Source organism: Dipodomys spectabilis, unplaced genomic scaffold (assembly GCF_019054845.1).
Source record: "Dipodomys spectabilis isolate Male_0828 unplaced genomic scaffold, ASM1905484v1 ptg000032l, whole genome shotgun sequence".
Taxonomy (NCBI): Eukaryota; Metazoa; Chordata; class Mammalia; order Rodentia; family Heteromyidae; genus Dipodomys; species Dipodomys spectabilis.
This window is the reverse complement of record NW_024870709.1, coordinates 23,911,754-23,934,074: the sequence shown is the minus strand read 5'-3', so window position 1 is coordinate 23,934,074 and position 22,321 is coordinate 23,911,754. Positions and strand designations below refer to the sequence as shown.

The following is a 22,321-nucleotide window of genomic DNA, read 5'->3' as shown; positions in this document are numbered from 1 at the left end:
AATCATGAGTACTGTTTGCTTCCAGGATTATTTTCTTATTAACTTGGACAGATTTTAAAGAATAGTTTCTGTAGTAACTTTTCTTACAAGATTTCCTAAGACTTTCTTCACTCATCCTAAACATTCCCTTCTGGGCAATAAGAAATGAAAGAAAGTGAGATGACTGGGAAGTGAGAAACCAGAGTGGCCAGTTCAGGACCTCGTCATTTCCTATGAGTCTCAGAAACACAACTCTGGTTTTCTACTTTTACTATTTTAGAATTCACTTTAAGTACATCACACCACCTCAGTACTCTAAAAAGTCATTCCATTTTTGGTAATAATATCCCATTCCTTAGAGACTATACATTACTGAAGATCTAAAAAGCAACTAGGGTAGAAAATTTACATTGTGGTGTCAAATTTAAATGAACATAAACCCACTGAGATTATGTTAGGCCAAACTTTTAAGTTATTTTTCATTGTTCTGAAGTATAGTTATGGTCATGTACTACACATATAGTCATGAACTGTAGATACTTATTGTTCTAACTATAGAACAATTCACAAACTTTCTTTTAAAGAGCTATATAGTAACTATTTAGAGTTTGGGCCAGGTGGTCTTTAGAATAATTATCTGTTGTTACTGCATAAAAGCAGTCATAGGATAATACATAAATAAATTCTCATACTTTGTTCTAATGAAACTGTTTATAGCCACTGAAATTTAAATTTTATATAACATTCATATATTCTGAAATAATCTTATTAAACAGGGAAAAGCTATGTTGGCTTGTACACCATACAAGGCAGTAGGCTGGCCATAGAACTTTGGAAATTTGTGCTGATTTTTGTGTCTTCTGAATTTGTGACTACAAATAAAGTATCCTCTCCTCTCCCCGGGTAGTATTGAGGTTTGAACTCAGGTTTGCTAGGCAGGTACTCTACTACTTGAGCCACACCTTCAGCCAAAAGTATCCTTTTTAAAGCATGAGATTAGATATTAAAAAAATCAAACCAACCATTTATGCCAATCGTAATAAAGCAAACTATGGAAGACAGAACATATAAAGTGTTTGGATTCTTTAACACTGATGTCACTGATGTATCTAAATAATATTTACAAATACATATTTTATAATATTAGCATGAACAAATCCTTCAATCATACCAGATTCATTAAGCTCCTAATCAGCAGTAACACCATGTGAAGCTTTTTCCACCCGAGTCTTTAAAACTAGTCTTATTAAATCTTAGAAACATAAAGATTATCACTAATTTTAGTAGCATTCTCTCTGCTCAAACAAACAAAAGAAATTTGTTCTGGGAAGTAAATGATATTTCTCTCTGGTACTTTCCTCCAAAATAAAAAATATGCCATCATTAAATTTTGAGACTTAACAAGTACATTTAGACATGTTCTGACAGATAACTGGAAATGGGCTTCAGCTCCCTTTTGGATATATTGATTTGGGTGAGAGTAGAAAGTTTTTTTAAAATAAATCATTGTGGAAGTGGCAAGGTGGCTCAAGTGGTAGAGCACTAGCCTTGAGCTGAAGAGCTGAGGGATACGGCCCAGGCCCAGACAGAGTTCAAGCCCCATGACTGATTAAAAAAAAAAAAAAAGAACAAAATAAATCATTTGCTTTTGTTAGAAAGTGAACAAATGAATATATCATAGTACAAAATTATTAAATGCCATGTTTTTAGATATCTTGGGGGATTTTACAATATACAGAGTAAAAGTTTATTGCTATGGTAACAAATAAATCAGAAACACTGTCATTGTAGAATTATTTAAATAAAGAGGGCTCCTAAGCACGGTAATTTGTATTCTCTATTCTTCAGCTATCAAAGTGGTTATTTCAAAGTGTTTGTTCTAAGCACGGTAATTTGTATTCTCTATTCTTCAGCTATCAAAGTGGTTATTTCAAAGTGTTTGTTCCTTTTGTTTTCAGTATTTTATCATATATCATGAAGTAATCTGATTTTTTTTTTTTTTACCAACTACCTAGTTGGCAAAAATATCTAGATAAAAATGTCAAAACTGAAGGGGAAACAAAGGAGGAGGCTACAATGCTTGATAAGAAACGTACTCATTATCTTGCCCATGTAATTGTAACCCCTCTGTACAGTATTTTCACAATAAAAAATAAAAAAATAAAAGAAAATGTCAAAACTGTTCTCAGCTAGTAGGCCATACAAAAATTGGCAATGGCTTGTTACAAAACGTAGTCATTTCTTCTGAAATTTGTGATTACTAAGTATTCACGTAAAAAAACAAAAATATGGTACTGAGGGGTAGGGGCTGGGAAGGTGGCTCAGTGGTAGGGTGCTTGCCTTGCGTACATGAGGCCCTGCCTGGGTTCGATTCCTCAGCACAACATAAGCAGAAAAGGTCGGAGTGGCACTGTAGCTCAAGCAGTAAAGCGCTAGCCTTGAGCTGAAGAGCTGAGGGATAGAACTCAGGCCCAGAGTTCAAGCCCCACGACTGACCAAAAAAAAAAAAAAAGAAAAAGAAAAGGTACTGGGGCCGGGCGCTGGCAGCTCATGCCTATAATCTTAGCTACTCAGGAGGCTGAGATCCGGAGGATCGCAGAGGGTCGCAGTTCAAAGCCAGTCCCGGCAGGAAAGTCCCGTGAGACTTATCTCCAATAAACCACTAGAAAACCGAAGTGGTGCTGTGGCACAAGTGGTAGAGCGCTTGCTTTGAGCTGAAGAGCTGAGGGACAGCGCCCAGGCCCAGAGTTCAGGCCCCACAACCGACAACAAAAAAAAGGTACGGGGGCCAGGTGCTGGTGGCTCACACCTGTAATCCTAGCTACTCAGGAGGCTGAGTTCTGAAGATTTCAATTCAAAGCCAGCCTAGGCAGGAAAACCTGTGAGACTCTTATCTCTAATTAACCACCAGAAAACCGGAAGTGGTGCTGTGGTTCAAGTGAACACTTGAACACTTGCCTTGAGCTGAAGATCAGAGTTCAAGCCCCACAACCGACAAAAAAAAAAATGGTATTGGGGATTGAATTCAGAGCCTCCTACTTGCTAGAAAGGTGCTCCACTACTTAAACTACACCTTCATTCTTCAGCACTTTTCTTACATTGGTTGTTTTGAAGCAAGGTTCTTGCTTTATGCCCAGGCCAACATGGAATTCAGTTCTTCTATTTTGTGCTTCCTCATGTCATTGGGCTGACATGTACAGACCAATATGCCCAGCCATTACACCTCCCCTACAGCAGAGATAACTAGCCATTGGTTGAGATGGAGTCTGTGAAATTCTTTTTGCCTGGGCTGGTCTCCAATTGCAATCTCCCAAGCTTCACTTCTCAGTAGCTAGGATTACAGGCTTGAACCACTGAGCCCAGCTCAAAGTATTTAGATTTTTGACTAGGTTCTATCCTCTGGGAACCTTTTCCTTGAGTAATCTATATGGTGTCTCAAGGAAGTAAAGTGATTGCCATTCAGTGAAGAGACAAACAAAAACCTCCAAAGAACTAGAAAATGTATACATTTCATACACAAGAATATTGTACTGATGGAACATACTGACTTTGTAAAGTAAAACAGCCCCTGTATGGAAAAATGAACCAATTAAGTGTCTAACATTAGGGCAACAAATTTTCCCTTGCCTTTCTATTGCCATATGCCTGTCATCTTCTTCATATAGTTTCCATTCACTGTTTCAAACATATGTTGCCACTTATTTGCCAGTAAAGGAATCTCTGACCTACCCTCTTTATGGATGATGAAATGGCAGACGGAATGGAGCCAGAGGGTGCACCATTAACAGTTATTCACACTTCTGTTTTCTCTTAACTTCCTTTCTCTAAAGTTTATTCCTCATATGTTAGGAAGGATATGTAATCATAAAAACATCCGTGACTCATGCTTTAGAATATGGAACGGCAGTAATTCTCTGCAGAATCAAATAGTTCCTTCCTCCAGTGAGATTCATGCCTTCTCTACAAACAGACATTACCGTTCCAAGCTTGATCAAACGTAGGTGAGGAGCTCTTGTGCAACCCTCATGAGCATCAGCACAGCTTTCTTCTAGCAATCTCTGCTATAGTTTCTCCAGCATTACACCACAGTTGTTTAACGAGGCACCTGTTCCATGGGTGGGATCAAGCTGCTAAGTCGTTGCCCTCAGTCAAGAGATGAAAAGAGATTAGTTTCGAGAAGGGGGTTTTCCACCAAATATGAAGGGAACTATAAAATGTGGAAGTTTCATATTATATGTACAGCAACTAGAAATGGATGTTTATTTCAGTCCGCACTGATTATCTTCTTTTGACTTAGTGAAGCCAATCTATGTCAAGAAACATTGGTAAGGCTTGATAGTTGTGTTAATAAACTAAAAATTACTTAAACTAACTAGCAGGTAGTATACCAGGAATTTGGCCTTTGCTGGAAAAGGAGATTAACAAAACAAAACAAAAAAAGCTCCATCCATGAACAAAAAGGAAACACAGTACCTGAAAGAGTTCACAAATACTATCAGTTGTGTGTGTGTGTGTGTGTGTGTGTGTGTGTGTGTGCGCGCGCGCACGTGCATGTGTGTATCTGTGTTAGGGGACATAAAATTAGAAAAAAAAACCCTCAACTCCTGTTGGGTGACAGTTTACTAAGTACACAAAATCATAAAACTGCAAAGCTAGGTGAATTATTCATTCTTTAAATGAAGGAGTTTTTAGATTTTCTAGCAGTGAACATGGGTAACTGCAAGTTACTCAAAAGAACAGGCTGTTGTGTAGTATTTTGTGACAGCTAATAATAAAATGTAGTTAAATTTAACCATCCCAGCCACATTAAAAATATGTGTACACACACACACACACACACACACACACACACACACACACACACACACAGAGGCAGGTTATAGATAGATAACTGACTTGTGAATATTCCCTCTATATAAAAAGTCAACCTACACTCTACTCAAAAGGATGACACCTGGAAGGTAAGATTATTTCCAGAGCTACTTAATTTTCTTCAGGCTAGTTGGCCTGTGGCTGCCATGGAAATGACAAGGAGGTATTCACCTGGAATTCACAGTGGGCACCTGGAATCCATTTGCTAATAAATATCACATAAAATATGATAGGCTCTAGGCTAGTCTACAAAAAGCTAGCTGACCTGAAATATATATATAGTCCTCCATTGTATGTATATTGTCCTCCATTCCATGTTATATCCATGCTGTGTATAAATCGTGCACACTGTTATTATTCTGCTAAAAAATCACCATACTATTGCAGTTACTTAAATATGGATTTTTCAGTTTTAATATAGACTTAGTAAGTCTCCCTTCACAAGTGAGAATCAACTCCATGTATAGTAGCATTTTTTTCCCCAGAAATGCCTTACAAATGAACCTTTCAAGCAGCTTTTTTCTAAAATTAGGGAACTTTCTACTTTTTGAAAATAAAGGTCTTTACTTTCCTCCCTGCTGAAACAAAATTATCTAAAGATCTAAATTCAGACTAAGACCAATATCTAGCATTATCTCATGTTCTTCTCTGAGCAAAAGAATAAGCAACATATCCTTTTATGTATTGATAGTAATAACACAAGAAGGTTATAATTACAAGTGGACAGAAAGAATATCATACCAATAAACAAAACTAGAAGATTAGGGAATTAATGGCCAGATTTTACAACTGAAGGACAGGATAGAGTGCTATTGGAATTCCTACCTTTTCACGCCTCACAGATGTAGAACTTCCTCTGCACAGAAAGCATGCTTTTTTCATGAGCCTTGTCTAATCAAGGTAAGTTTTTAACCATCTTATCTCTTTATCAGTATTCATCTTTCCAACCAACTCCTGGGTTAGAAATTCCTTAAAATAGAGATTTGTCTTACTTTCTATCAGACAGCAAAAAACTGAATATAATAGTGCAGAGGAAAGAAAATGTACCTGTCATATGCTGGTTTTATATGAACTGGATTTCTCCTCCTGAAACTTGTCTCAACACAGAAGGTATTTTATAAATAAATGCTAGAGTGTATAGCCACCCAGTTTCAAATAAGAAGAAAACTGTAAAGCAATAGAAACATTTATGTAAAGATTTTCCAAATAGGAAGTAAGATGTTTTGCCTCAAAATATGTTAGCAGTAGGGAAGATTATATACATATATATATATATACACACACACATATATATGTGTATGTGTATATATAATATACAATATCTATATATGTATATATATAAAGACTACACAACTCTACTACATAGGAAATTCAGGAATCTATACAGCATACATAAACACTTGTGGAAATTAGAGATTGTTTTATGAAGGCAATGACTTGTGAGACTGTACACTAAAAGACTTAGCTATCTGCTTTCATGACACATTATTTTAGATGTCTAGTATGATAGAAAAAAATCTAAAAACCTTATACCTTCAAGAGCTAATATCTAGTCTTAGATATAGAAGAATACTTGAGCTTCTATAAAATGGATAACAATTCTTAGTTGTTTGCTAAAAAAAAAAAAATGCCCTGAGGTATAAAAATATTGAAAGCAGAGGCAGGTTTCCAAACAGGCCTCAGATTGTCTTCAAAAAAATCCTTCAAATAGTAGACACACAAAGTATCCGAAGCTCTTCCATCTAAGCAAGGCATTGCTAGTCCTTACCAAGTCACAATCCTGATCAGCTTTAATTCAGCTAGCTTTCTTTATGAAGATAAGCATCAGTGTGGGTTTCTATATTTAAATTTTTATTATCTTTAAGTAGTTGCACAAAGCTGTTGCCATTCAACAAAGCAGTTATGAATATAATGTGTCTTGACCTGTCATTCCATTTAGCATTCTCATCTATCCCTCCCAAACCATCCTTCTCTCATTTTATTAATTTGTAGGCTATACATTGAATTTTTGGCTGCATTCTCCACCCCTTCTTCTCTTTGTTTTCCATACTCTTTACAAAGAAAATTACAGGACAATACTGTAATCAGAATTTATATAAAAGAGAATTTATAATAATCCCTGGGCCCATATGATTCCCATCAGCAGACCTTATGTCCAAGTTGGGAATAAAATTTGATTGATCTATAAGTCAGTCATGTTACTCTCCTTTCTCTGGCATTTCCAGACAATCTGAGAAAGGAGAAGTATTTGGTTAAAAGTGGGAAGAGGGAAAGAAGCATGTAGAAAAGGTTTTCTAGATCCTAAGGAGACACCAAAGGAGAAGATGGTTGCTTTTCTATCTCTAGCTTTCACATATTTGAAATGTCAGTAATTGTGGGAATCACTTGCTACCACTGTGGAACTGTGGAGGTCATCTGGTTAACAGTGTGACAACAAAGCCATGAAGGGGAAAAGGCCAGAGCCAAAACACAGGACTAGAGGCAACATGTATGCATTATCTGGAGTTTGGCCCAAGTTTTAGTTTTATTTGTTGTGATGTGATACATTCCATCTCTGATTGAAACAAACGGAGTCCACATTACTGCTGACTGTAGCTTGAAGCATATTAGCTAATATGTCATTTTTCTTTGGTTACTTACATTCTTGATCACTTGGAGAATATGATATATCATTTTCAGTATTTTTCTTTTTTTAAAATTTTTTATTTATTTAGTCAGTTGTGGGGGCTGAACTCTGGGTCTGGGCACTGTCCCTCACCTCTTCAGCTCAAGGATAGCGCCCTATTACTTGAGCCATAGCACTACTTCCAGCTTTTCTCTGCTTATGTGGTACTGAGGAATTGAACTCAGGGAGGGCCTCATGCATGCAAGGCAAGCACTCTACCACTGAGCCAACTTCCCAGCCCTCATTTTCAGTATTTTTCAATGGAGGGAAACATGTTAAAGTCATATTCTGGAACTCTTCATTAATAGGAAGCCCTCTTACACTACATGGTACTTTATGTAAAATCAAACACAGCTTGTACTCTAGTGTTCTGTGAAAACCTCCCTAATTCAAGGTACCTTCTTCAAGAAGGCATCATTCATGACAAGTAAATCTAAGCATAGTTCTAAGACAAGAATTTATATATTAAAAAAATCCAAAGCATACTAGGAAATAACAACTGAAAAACCAGAGAACCAAAATTAGAACTGGAAAACTCTGATAGGATACAAAACATATTTAATATACTAAAACATATAATATACTAAAATTAAATATACTATAGAAAAACAATAAATTTTTTATTTCTACTAAACAAAAATTGATCAAACTAGAAAAAAAATGAAACTTTAGTATATGAAGCTTATAATATGAAGCAAATCCAACAATAACAACTATTGAGTAGGCAGGCAATCCTGAGAAATTAGAATCCAATCGACAGAGCCAAAAAAAATGGAACTTCTAAAGGAACTTTAGTAAAGGAACTTTTAAAAGATGCATTTAGATTGATGGAAATTGATCTCAGGTGAAAACTAAATAAAAGAAGAAATGATAAGCAAAGAATGTATATTGTGTTGGTATATTTAAATAAACATTGGCTAAAACTACAAATGATAGATAAAAATTATAGAGCTAAAATAATTAAGATATGAGACAGTAATCTACCAATTGGGAAGGTATGTTCAATTATAAAGTGTTCTAAGTCTTTAAGATTTTAGAGGGCTGGGAAGGTGGCTCAGTGGTAGAGCGCTTGCCTTGCATGCCTGAGGCCCTGGGTTCGATTCCTCAGCACCACATAAGCAAAAAGAAAAAAGCCGTAAGTGGCGCTGTGGCTCAAGTGATAGAGCGCTAGCCTTGAGCTGAAGAGCTGAGGGACAGTGCCCAGGCCCCGAGTTCAGGCCCCACAACTGGACCCCCCCCCCAAAAATAAAAAGATTTTGGAGCAGGCTTAAGACCTTGATCAACTTTACACTTTGAGAACTTAAAATATGAGGAAGAATGTAAAGGATAATTGATCTCTAGTAGAGCAGAACAACTTCTATACAGTGTACAAGTTCTATACAGAAGAAATTGTGTTTCTATAAAGGGAGAAAATGAATAAAAAGAAGTTAAGTCCAAATTAATTTGTCTTGTTAAAGGACAAAGTTTATTTAACTAGATTAAAAACAATTCTAACAATAATTAGTTCTGAACTCAGAGCTGTTTAAATAGAAAATTAGAATGTAATACTGCTGAAAGTAAAACATGAGTAAGATGTATCAAACAACTACTGATCAGAAGAAAGAATACATATTCATGTTAATATCAGGGGCTGGGAAAGTGGCTCAGTGGTAGAGTGCTTGCCTTGCATGCAGGAGGCCCTGGGCCCGATTCCTCAGCACCACATAAGCAGAAAACGCTGGAAGTGGCGCTGTGTTTCAAGTGGTAGAGTGGTAGCCTTGAGCTGGAGAGCTGAGGGATAGCACCCAGGCCAGAGTTCAGGCCCCATGGCTGACAAAAAAAAAAAAAAAAAAGTCTACTCATGTTAATATCAGATAAAACATAAAAATCACCTACAAAAGTCATTGTATGCTACTTAAGAAGAGATCAGGAATCTTGGTTCAAGGCCAGCTCAGTTTGAGGCCAACTGACTTCAAGGTCATTTCAGTTCAAAGCCTGCCCAGTTTGTGAGACTCCATCTCAACCAATGGCTGAGCATGGTGACATGGGGGAGGGGGGGGAAGAGGGGAGGGGCAGGCTGCACAATGGCTGGGCACAAAAATGATGTGTGGCTGTCATCTCCATGGACACAAGGAAATACAATAGGAAAATCATAGCGCAGGCCAACTGGAACAAAAAGCAAAGACAATACCACAAAACTAACTAACATAAAAATTAATTTTATTTTAAAATTAATTTATAGCATAATCTATGTTATAATCTAATCTAGTAAAGAGTTAAATTTGCAATCACCTAACAAGTCTGCTCCTCTCCAGTTTTATTGGAATATATCAGTGCTTTGGAGAATAAATCTGAGTCTAAAGTAGAAATCACTGAAAGTCACATGGAGGTCTCTAATAAAGCTCTCCGGACTTATAGTATGAGTCTAATGGTACAGCACTTGCCTAGTAAATGCAAGGCACTGGTTTTAAAACAAACAAAACAAAAAAGTATTACATAAGTTATAGAGCACAATTTCACAAGGTCCCTTAAAAAAATGGAGTAGATAAAGTATTGAGAAAAATCTGTCCTGGCAGTGGACAGCGAAGATGACCTAATAGGGGTTTTCAGTCTCTAATTTTGTGATTCCAGGTTTCCTTTTTTTTAATTCCTGAAGTAATACTATGAGTTCAACAATTTCTCAAAACTATTATTAGTCACCAAGGAAACACAAAATATTTGCAAGAATAAATAAGCAAATGTACTGGGTTTAAATCACAGGCTTTTCCTGCTTCCCATGTAATGGTGTCATCATATTATAGCCTCTTTATTCTCTTTAAGTAATTCTGCTCACCTACTGATATGCTTGCTCACAAAAAACCTGAAGCGAACACAGCATCCCACATAAATCAAGACCAGAAAGTCTCTAGTCACCACAAGATTACTTACTAAATGCAGTTTTCCTTGCTTCCCTACTGAAGAACAAAACCACGGTGACGGTTTAAGGGGCCAGTAGGCACAGTGACCACCATATCTAGGGAGAGTATGCCAATTTATTTTTAAAAGATTTCATGTTGTCAAGTGCCAGTGGCTCATGCCTATAATCATAGCTATCTAGGAGTCCAAGGTCAGTTTTGTGGTTAAAGCCAGCACAGACAGAAAAACTTAGAGAATCCATATCCAATTGATTAGCCAAAAGCCAATCTGGAGGTGTGGTTCAAATGGTAGAGTACCTGTGAAGAAAAGCAAGCCACATGAGGAAGAACATGAATCAGAGTTCCAGCCCTGAAACTGGCAGAAAAACGAAAAGCAAAAAAAGAAAGATTTAATGTCTCCACCAAAGCAACTAGCATAATCAAAATATATAATACATGTAGAAAATTAAACTAAATATACACACTCACACACACAGACCAGAGTTTGAAAAACATTATGTTTTACAAAGACTTTATTTAGCTGAAGTAAAAGGAGAAATAGTTGAAGAGCTTCTCAAAACCACAAGAACTATGGATGCACAGATTGCAGGTAAGAGGGAATACATGTATATTCAGATTCACTGTAATCTATAAGTACATCCAGATCAACCTGCCAACGGCCAACATTCAGGGAACAGAAAAAAGAATGAAAGGAAGAGGTCAGATTAAAAAGTGAATGGCCCAGGCATGCAGAAATCAAGAAGCTTTCATCCTCAGACATCCCATGTGCTTCAGTCTACAGTTGCCTATATGTGGCGCTCAGTTCCTTAGCCATCTGTCTACACTATTGTACAATACAAGAAAGTGTGCTAGCATTACCTGGGTGCTCAGAGGCCAAGCTGCTTTCTCAAAAGGGGAGTGTTGGTGGTGTAGAGTACCTTAGTTCCAAGGCTTATATTTCAGCTAATCCAGCTATAGCTAGAAGCAAGGTAGGATTATGAAGCTCTGCCTAGACCCATGTCATCCTGAGTCTGCCCCTACTCTGTTCTGATTATGAGACAAGGTGTGCTGTTTCTCTTTATTCATTATAGGGTGGGTTCTAAGATGTTCTGCAGATTCCTGAACTGAGGATAGTACTGTACCACATATCTATGAAAAGTTTTAATTTATAAGTTAGACATAAATACAGTAAGTAGTGATAAGATGGATTTATAACTCTCTCTATATATACATATATTATACTGTAATGAGGCTTTTTTTAATCTAGGAATTTTTTCCACAATGTTTTTCAAAATCATTGGTAAAGAGGAACTAATGTATAGTGTTTCCACATCTGTTACCTCATAGAAGCAAAAGAAACAAATGTGTACATTCAGAGTTGGGACTATCACTTCACAGCTTGGAACAGAGTTCCTAGGGAGCAGAGTACAACACCCTTCATGCTGAGATGAAAGAACCAGAGTAAAGCTTTGTGTAAGTGCAAGAAGATTCAGTTAATTAATGGTTCTCTGGCACTTACTGACATGGCAAAGAAGAAATAAAGGCAAGGAGAGAAGACATAAAAAAGAAATAATACACTATCACCACACAAAAGTAACTGGCTAGACATGCAATTTTATTTTAGACCAGCTAAATTATGACACTGTCATTACGGTTACTTTACTGGTAACAGGCTGCTAGGGTATCACAATTACCTCCTTGCATTAGTTTGAACTACAGGAAACTGCCAATAGTCATTGGTGTTTGACTATATTAAAAATAATTTATATGAATAATCACAGTCAATCCTTCTGATTTCGAATCTACAAACCCCGTTTCCCATATTAAAAAATAATCAGCTCTGTAGAAAAATGCTTTAGTACCATTTTTAAGTAGCACCTTAAAGCTATTGTGGATTTAGGTCATAAATTCAGATTATTAGTTGTGGAAAGGACTTCAATTTGTAGGTACACAGATTTGTAGGGAATTCCTGATAATGAAATGAAAAGAGAAAGAGAGAGTAACTGGAGAGTAGTTAGCAAGTAAAGTACAGTGGTCACAAGTGTATGGTTTTCATAAGAAATACATGTAAGAAAGTAAGAAAATAAGCCAGCCCAGGCATGAAAGTTCGTGAGACTCTTATCTCCAATAAACCATTCAGAAAACTGGAAGTGGCATTGTGGCTCAAGTGGTAGAGCGCTGGCCTTTAGCTGAGCTGAGAGACAGTGCGCAGGCCGAGTTCAAGCCCCACGACCAACAACAACAAAAAAAGAGTAAGAAAATAAAAATGGTATTTCAAAGAGACTTTGCTAGGAAGAGGTAAGAAAATTTAAAAGCCTACTTAGTAACTCCTGGGGCTAAGGGCATACAATACAAACAGCTGGCTGAAGTTTGCAAGACACAATGCAGGTAGCCGTGGTGTAAGATAAAGGTTCCATCTTCTCAAAACTCTTGACTCATAATATTCTAGGTTTATTAGAACAAGACACATTTCTGTCTTCTCCTAGAAAAATATACAAAGCCAATGATAATTCCAATGTGAATTACACTGTTAGTATTATTTAGTGGACAATCAAGATGATTCTTTTTCTTAGTTCAAGTGTTGAGTTTTTTCTCAGATTGAAAAATGAAAACGAGCCAGGCACCAGTGGCTCACGCCTGTAATCCTAGCTCCTCAGAAGGCTGAGATCTGAAGATCGTGGTTCAAAGCCAGCCCGGGCAGGAAAGTCCGTGAGACTCTTCTCTCCAATAAACCACTAGAAAATGGGAAGTGGTGCTGTGGCTCAAGTGGTAGTGCGCTCACCTTGAGCTGAAGAGCGCAGGGACAACGCCAAGCCCAGAGTTCAAGCCCCATGACCCACCAAAAAAAAAGAAAAGAAAAATGAAAACATAAACTACTCTTTTTAGTCACAATATTCTTTTACCAATAATCCCTCTGATGGTTTCTGGGAAACCACTAAAAGAAGATAAATAAGTCTAAGGCTATATAAAACACTGGTTCAAGTCCCTGTACACTATTACTTTACTAACTGTGTAAACTTAGTCAAGCCAGTTTATACTTCTAAATGTGTTTCTTCATCTTAAAAGTATGGGTAATGTTATCTCAAAAGTTGTAAAAATTAAATGACACAATGCAAGCGGATCACTAAGCATGGCACTGGCATGATGGGAAAGCTCAAATAAATGAGAGTTGTAAATGACTACTAAAGAAAGTAGTCACATACCATGACCTTAGTTGGAAAGCTGAATCACAGAGGGTCAGATGCAAGTGCTTCAAGGAGCAAGACAGCAGCAAGCATGCATAAAAAGTGTAAGAGTCCTAGTCCTCTTTTCCTTGCTTCAAGAACTTTAGGCAAGTCTTGTATTCACTCAATTTCTCTATTTTCAGAACAGAACTAGAAAAATGAGGCAATTCTTCTAACATTTCACATCGGAACCAGGAAGTCAAAAGAATGAAAATAAGTGCAAAACTGTACAAAAATATAAGAAATAGCAATGTTGAATGTGAGGAAACTTTGCTATCAGAAGGGAAAGGAGACAAAACCAACTACAAAAATACTTGCTTGGGGTAAAAGTACTATATGCTATCAATTTCCTGTCAAGACTCAATTGTTGATACAATTTTCAGAAGAGTAATTTGTAATAAAAGAAGCTAATACAAAAATTTCAAAAAGTATAAAGTAAGAGGCAACTAAAAAATCTAAAAAAATTACGAAGAACTTCATAACTATAAGACACAGGAAGAAACTAACATCTAAAATGTTCATATTAAACTGTAAATTAACTATTATTATTTTGTGGGTCATGAGGATTGAACTCTGGGCCTGGGCGCTGTCCCTCAGCTCTTCAGCTCAAGGTGAGTGCTCTACCACTTGAGCCGCAGTGCCACTTCCAATTTTCTGATGGTTAACTGGAGATAAATATGAGTCTCATGAGGGCTGGGAAGGTGGCTCAGTGGTAGAGTCCTTGCCTTGCATGCCTGAGGTCCTGGGTTCGATTCCTTAGCACCACATAAGCAAAAAGAAAAAAGCCGGAAGTGGCACTGTGGCTCAAGTGGTAGAGTGCTAGCCTTGAGCTGAAGAACTGAGGGACAGCGCCCAGGCCCAGAGTTCAGGCCCCACGACCGGACCCAAAAAAAAAAAAAGTCTCATGGACTGGCTCTGAACCCCAGGATCCTCAGATCTCATCCTCCTGAGTAACTAGGATTACAGGCATCAGCCACTGTGTCCAGCTCAACTATTAAATTTTAAATTCAGTTGGAAGAGTATGGCCATTCACTTGTCTTTAATTTACTTGTCAGACATACTTAAGTGAGTAACAGGAATGACTAGTTTCTCAGTAGAGTGGTCTACAAGAACTGGAAAAGTGAACCCCCAGTTTAGCATAAGTCAAGTGTTTATTCCTTTACTCTACACCATTTAAACTATATAACTTTGCAGCCATCCTTTCTCCACTTCACACTAAGAAAAAGAAACAGACTATTTTCATTATGCCTGGTTGACAAAACATATGGGAGCAATAACTCTATAGACATATGTACATCATAATAGGAAGCAATCCTATTTTAATGTAATTTTAAAAGAGGTTTTAAATAGACTCAAGCTACTAAAAGTACACATCTGAAGCTTGCAACTAAAGACACTACATCTCTAATTTATTCAGCAGATTCATATAGTTGGGCTAGAACTTCTAAGATTATTCTTTCATCAATATTCAAGATAATGAGAAGGCTAATTCTCATTCACAAGAAAGAGGATTTATACAAGTAAATCTCCCATAGTAGAGGAGACTTAATTCTGCTCCATTTGGGCAGTGTCTCTTTTCTTCTCATGTCTGATTTTCTTACTGTTTGCTGGTAGAAAGAACAAACTGATTGAAGACTGGTTCTAAAATTCTATTTTTACTTTTGTCTTACAAGTACAGCATAAAACTTTAATATCTTTAAAAAGATTTTCTTATTACTTTTAACTGCTTGCATTAAGACACGGGCCTGAAGAAATGGGAAATGAGGTTCTTTCAGTAAAAACATTGAAAAACAAGATTTCATCTGGCCTTCCCATCATCACTTCAAGAATTGTTTGGTAGTTACATCATCAGGAAATAAAATACTGTTCTCTGAGGACCCTTACTCGCTACAAAGGGGAAAGAGAAGGTTTGAAGGCTAGATCAGTCCATAGTTATCCAAACCCTCGACTGCTCCCTGTCTTGGTCCTGCCCCTGCCTGCCACTCCAAAACGAATGAGAAAAGTGTATTCATAAAAGCGTACATGAGGAGGACAGTACTGTATTAAGGATTCAAGGCAGTAACGGGGGTTTTAGGGACCCAGGAGGAAAAAAAACTTACAAGTAAAGCAACCATGACCACGGCCGCCCCCCCACCCCCGCCCCCGGGCTTGGAGGGGCCGGCAGAAGGCGCTGGCCTCTCCAGCCCACAGACAATTCCCGCAGTGGGGAGCAGGTGACCGAGGGTCCCTTCTGGCCGCCGGACCTCGGGGGAGCCGGGGCGCATCCCGCCGCCGCCGCCGCCCAGGGTCTGGCTGTCACCGCGCCCCGCCGCCAGCGCCGCACATGCCGAGTGCCTTATAAGGCTGCGCGGTGACGTAACGCCCCTAGGCCGGGCGCGCTCGGCGGCGGCTCGCATTGTTCGGGCGCCTCCCGGAGCGCACACAGCCCGCTCGCAGCGCCCGCGACAGCCGCTCCGGCCCCGGCTCTGCCGCTGGCAGCTCAGGTAAGCCCGGAACGCCGCTCCGCGCCAACGCCCCGCTCTGCGGTCGGGTCCCGGAGGCCTGGAGACTGCAGACAGGTTTCCCAAGCGCGTTCAATGAGTGCGGCGCCTAACCCTTTTCCGACTCACACAGAACTTTTCAGGGAAAGTTTTCTCCGGCAGGGAACACAGGTTCGGGACCGGAGGTAGAGGGGGGGCTGGGTGCTCCTTAGGTGTTCCCACAAGTGGGGGCCACTGACGTCCACCCGGGCTCGGGCTCTGGGACTGGGCGGAGGTGGGGACGGGACTGGCGTGTAATGCGTTGCACACCACCTCGGACTCCCCCTGCACTTAGACCTGCTCACGGCTCACCGGAGCAGAGTGCGGAAGCACCTACCCCAAGATAAAGGATAGGTTGCTGCCCAGTTTCTCTTTGCCTTTATCCTCATCAGTCTCAAAAGACGGAAAAAACAAAACCCAAGCATTATCTGGGAATTGGGGTGAAACTAACTCTAACATCTTAGAAATATGTTCTGACTCAAAGCACAGGTCAGTCTGAACAAGTTCTAACTCTCTACCTCAACCTCAGTCATTGGCTAAGTGGCGTGCTACACTGAAAACCAGTTTCAGAGGGCTAACATTATGGTTCATGTATGAAAGATACTAATTTTAAAGTTAAGCAGTGGGATGATTTTAATCAGTGGCATTTTGAATCATAATTACATCTACACTCTGAATAGGCGATGGATAAAAATGTATTCTTCCAGTTGATAGTATTTGGCAGATAATGAAAAGCTACATAATAACTCAGCAGAGAACATAAGTCTATGTCCTGTTCCAGTTTAGAGCAATGAGAAAATGAGCAAATAATTTCTCCCTCCCCAAAGTATCTGGTCTGAACAACACTGTGAAACAAAAATTAAATGAAATGTGAGCTAGAATTATTTCCTTTTAAGTAGAATCTGTTTTCTAGGTATATACAATACAAGCTCAAAATTATAGGGTGTCATTTACATTGACTTAATGAAAAATGAAAAATGCTCAATATTATTTGCACTGGAAATGCCATGTAACTTAACTAGTTGGATGTTTAACAGAAAAGTGCTTACAGCTGTTTCAAATGTGTGTTACAAATGCATATTTGTCAGTGAAAGGAAAAAGCCAGATGTAAGATTTATCATTTGAAACAGCATTTTTAGAATATATTTGCTTAAAACACCCATATTTCTAAGTAGTTTGTTTAGGTTGAGGTTTTGTTTCTTGTTTTTTTAAAGCATATAACATTGGTGCTATTTTTGCTCTTTTGGGTTTTTTTGTTTTGTTTTGCTAATTTTGTTTGGTACAATGCAAGACTTGGTTTTGTATTCTAAAAGAAAAATTACATGGTATCTTGCCTGAAGATTGGATGTGTAAAAGTGCAAATTTGTACCCAAAAGTAAGATTTTCCCCAAACTATGATTTCAAACCTAGGGAAGTCTCCCATAATGAAAAGAAAAGGGCCAACACCCATGACATTGTAGGAAAGTACAGAATATTCAAAAGTTGTTTATTGATAGAGGCAGAATTTAGAAGCTGAAAAATTGTAGGTTGGGGAAAAAGGTATTCTGCACTTCGAAACTAGCAGAGATAGGGGAAAAAGAAAACATCAATTACTGTTTCAGCTATACCCAAAGTACCATCTGTACCACAAATGATTACTCAACTATTGAAAATCAAAAACTCTATCAAAAGCTCTAATAAGCTGGATTTCTAGAGTCTGCCTTTATAATTTTAAAGCATACATCATCAACTTTAAAACTTTTTATGACATTTTAATATTCTACAGTGTTCTTTTATTAGCTTTAAAACATGATTTAAAAACCTTAATCAGATATGAAGGTGTTTTAAAACTTAAAGTTACCATAAATAAATAATTTCACAGGTCTTTAGATAAGCATTTTTTTTAGTTCTTGGGACAATCTCTATGATGGGAAAATGTTTTTGATAGAGTGAATATGAATTTTTACACTTCCACACTGACCACACAATTTATGCTTAACAAGTATATTTTTCACTTTATGGCAGTTTATTTTAGCTGTCAATTACTGGTATTTCTGTAATAGTTTCCTAATACTATGATGGAGTCAATAGTGATAGCCAGTATGAAAACATGAATCAAGCCCTGACTCCCTTCATTTTCCAGTTTCCTAATTTCCATTTTCTTCTCCTACAGGGAGAGAGAGAGAGAGAAAAAGAGAGCGAGAGAGAGAGAGAGAGAGAGAGAGAGAGAGAGAGAAACAAAATCAATAACCTTTGGGATTTCATTTTAAGGTTTTTTTTGCCCCTTTCCCTCTAAAACTGTATCTTTGGTAATAAATGGATTTTGCGGTTAAAAATGTGAATGGGCTAAAAATGAAATTCCAGTAATTCTTCCTAGGTCATGGTCTAGCTATATCTAATGTTTCAAGGCAAAGTGAACATTTTGTAAGGCAAATGAGAAAAACTTATTCTTATTTAAAGAAAAAAGCCAGGAAGAGCAGGAAGATAACTGTTTATAAATGACTAGATATTGTGGAGTAAGAGCCAGAGGATCTAAAGCAATATTGGTCTCAAACTCCCTCAGGAACTAAAATGTCCCATCTGTTGTTCACATAGCCAGTCATTATCTTGGAAAAATTTAACATATCCTACCTTATCCTCTTGGGTATATCATTAATTTTAAGTGATTTTGAGTTTGCCTGATTTGTATTCAAGTTTAGTTTTAATTTAAAGTTAGTTTCTAAAAATTAAGTTTAAATAAGGTTTTTAAAATGTAGAGATACTGCATATTCAAAGAAATATTTCTATCATTGTTTCTGTCATCCCCACAATATTTCTGAGCCATCTTTACTTCATGTTTAATGTATGCTGCAATAATTTTTAGGCCTTCCCCTGTCTGGTTATCTGAATTATGGAGGACATTCGTGTCTTGAGTCATTCAATTAGGTGCAGTAATTCCAAGGGAATCATTACTCACACTGTTATAAGCACTTTCACATTCTTCTCTTTTTAAAAACAGAGTTGATATTCTCTCTCTAACCATCATCTGTACCAAAACTATACCTTTGGGTAGAAAAGCTGGGCAAACAAAGGTGAAAAGGCACATCAAGTAAAAATCATTTGGATATTATTATATTATTATTTTAGACATGAAAGAAGCCTCTTCATGCTTATTCTCACAGATGCTTTAGCAGATTAAGACAGGACAACAGCAGTTGTAATTCTAAGCCAAGAATAGTAGAAGACACATTAGCAGTAGTCTTTCTCAACTCTGACCACCTTCACAATTCTTTGCTCTACTGCTTCCAGAGTAATACTAACTCTTAAGAATACAATTATTTTCTGATTTTTCCCTGATTTGTTCATGAAGTATGAATGTAGCTAAGTATTAAAAGAAATGGGTAAATGTAAACTGGACAGGTAGAGGTGTAGCTATGTACCCCACCGCTCATTTTTAATAACTACCAATTCTAGCCAAAAGGATTGTTATTATAAGCAAAAAAGGGCATGTATTAGATACGAATAGCAAACACTATACAGATATGAATTGGAAAAGTGCCTTAGTAAGTTCCACTCAATGAACAAATGGTATACTATGAAGCTCAAGAGTATGGTCATACACAAGCACGTATAACTATAGAGTATGCAGAACTTTATTTGGGAAGAGGTAGTGAAGGTTATCTGATCCACTTTATTATAGAAATTGATACCCACTCTGTGACTTGTCTGGAGCTGTACTACTACTCAAAGGTAGCGCCAGGGCCACCTACATTCTTTGACTACATTATTGATTTCATCTTTAGTTAGTGCTTGGAAAAGAAGCAAACAGAAGTCTCAGAAGTTATATTGGCACAGTAGGTGGTAATTTGGACATAAATTCATTTTTACAAAGAAAGTGGAAAGGAAAGGAGTTAAATATTAATACAGTTCAGTCAAGTCACAACAATGGAAGAGAAAAGAGAACAAAGGAAACAAATAAGAAATGTACTTAAAGTTGGATACAAAACTCATGCTCCACTTGGAGATGAGAGATGCTCTGGGAAGAGTTTGTACTCTGGGCCAAAGATACAGAGTTTTCAATGGCTAACTTGAGATGTGACTTCTCAATATCTTCTAAGCATTTTATACTTGTCTGATTTCTACAACTTGTAATTCAGGGACTCAACTTCCCCCCAAAACACAGAGGAAGTCACATTGAAGAATGTAAGCTTTGGATGATATACCCTGCATTATTTTTTTTCACACATGCATTGGAAATGTGACACTAATTTATACATTTACTACTTGTTTACTGTATGTCTTCTAGATTATAAACTCCTACAGGATCAGCTTTAGTCTCTAGGAAAGTATCTAGCTACAGTTAGTATATGGTATTAGGAAAGAAGAATATGGGATAAATGAATTACAACCCAGAAGCTTCTTACTGGGAAAAGAAAGAGACAGAGAGAGAGAGAGACAGACAGAGAGAGAGAGGGGAGAGAGAAGAGAGGGAGGGATGGAGGGAAGAAGGAAGGAAGGAAGGAAGGAAGGAAGGAAGGAAGGAAGGGAGGGAAGAAGAAAGGAAGGAAGGAAGGAAGGGAGGGGAGTACTTCTGACAATGGTAAACTAAGGAGGACACTGTTTTTTTATATTTGTTCAGGAGCCCCAAACAAATCCCCAAATTAACCCTATACATAGTGCTGACTTACAAAAACAAAAGCAAGAAAACAAGTCAGGCTCACATTAAGTCCAAACAGTGAAGTCAGGTGCTTCTCTGCTCTCTGCCCACCTCCATATACCTCACTTTAACTCCCTCCCCAAAATAATGAGATTGAGGGTGGTGAAAGAATACCAGGTGAACCGCCCTGGGGTATGGAATGTACTGGAAGCAAATGTACAACAGTACAGTGGTTTTGTCTTTAATGAAGGGGTAGATTCCTCTGAATTTCTCTAATCTCTGTTCTCAGGCTAAGGGCCTAAAAGATGCTATCATGGGGCCCAAATAGTTTATCCTTATGGAAACTAGAAATTATCAGATTGCCTTTTCCCAAAGAGACATTGATTCCAAAGTTTCCATGGGTAGTCCTATATCTAAATTTGCACATACCAGATAAGGATATTTTTCTATAATTTCAGTTAGGTAATACCATTGCCAACCTGTGAATCCATAAGGACTTGAACTTCTGTTCATTAGCAGCAAAGAAAGATTAAGTGCACTACAGAACAAGAGACCCAGCAACTACATTCACAATACACAATACCAGGTCACTAACCTAACCGGTATTCTTAGCAGTGAATACCACTGAATTAACAAAACCAGAAATTCTTATAGTTTCTCAGTGATCCATGATCCCTTCAATTAGTCCATCCTTTTGATGGACTAATCAAACATTGTAGAAGCCAATTGGTTGTAAATAAAAATAAAGGTAAGCAATATGTGTCTATTTGGTAATCTGTGGAAGTAAGTCCACATGGGAGTGAAGGACAGCATAACACAATTGTTGCACATAAGCTTGAGAGAGCTCCAAGTCACTGAACCTCTTAAGAATGAGGTCAGCCCTTCAAGATAGGCTGCACTGACAGAAACAAGTTTGCCAGATTTATTGTGTCTCAAGGCCAACCAATTGTGGAACAAAAGTTTAAAGGTGAAGTAAGTTTTTTCTTCTCTTTTTAAAAACTCCTTCTTAAAATATAAATCAACAAGAACAAATCTCTGAATTGAGATCATAAGCAGAATGTACAACATTATTCATATTTGGACTGATAAGATGCAAGTGCCTGCTGTTGCTAAATTTGAAGAAAGGAATTGCTGGGCCCAGGGGCCTAGGAAGAAGAGAAAGTTCCTGTTTTCTTGGTGAAAACAAAAGTGCAATGAGACACTGTAGAAGTCCCTTAGCCTTAGTTTGCTAGTGTGATAACTTGAAACTGCAAGAGAGCTGAAGAGTCACTGAAGTTCTGTGAAAATGAATACATACCTGATGACTGGGAAATTATCTAATTTTTAGAAATACCAGTACACCACACCTGTTTTCATGAAAAAAATGTCATAGAATTAAAATAAAAATATACTTGAAGATGCTATTATCTTTCAGGCATTCATACAACTGATAATATGGAAGCCTTTCAAATAAATAAAAATAGTAGCAACTCTGATTTCTGGTTTCACTTATCTACCCCCAAATAAAATACCTGATAAGATTCTACTTCTAGACTCCTAGAAGTAGGAGCATTAGGATAAACAAAGTATAAAAA

At 37.7% G+C, this 22,321-nt stretch overlaps 2 protein-coding genes across 3 annotated transcripts in view; one reads left to right on the top strand and one right to left on the bottom strand.

The window, feature by feature from the left end:
* The window catches only part of Cmss1 (cms1 ribosomal small subunit homolog), a 291,882-nt gene that overhangs the window by 223,755 nt on the left and 45,806 nt on the right, over nt 1–22,321 (bottom strand). The gene's annotated exons all lie outside the window — the stretch shown is intronic.
* Filip1l (filamin A interacting protein 1 like) overlaps nt 1–22,321 on the top strand; it is a 73,787-nt gene that overhangs the window by 32,182 nt on the left and 19,284 nt on the right. The window contains exon 1 of one of the 2 annotated variants that reach the window (XM_042676804.1): nt 15,997–16,096. The exons of the other annotated variant lie outside the window; for it this stretch is intronic. The gene's annotated coding sequence lies outside the window, so the exon portion shown is untranslated. Of the gene's footprint in view, nt 1–15,996; nt 16,097–22,321 lie in introns of those variants that run through there. 2 annotated transcript variants of the gene reach the window in all.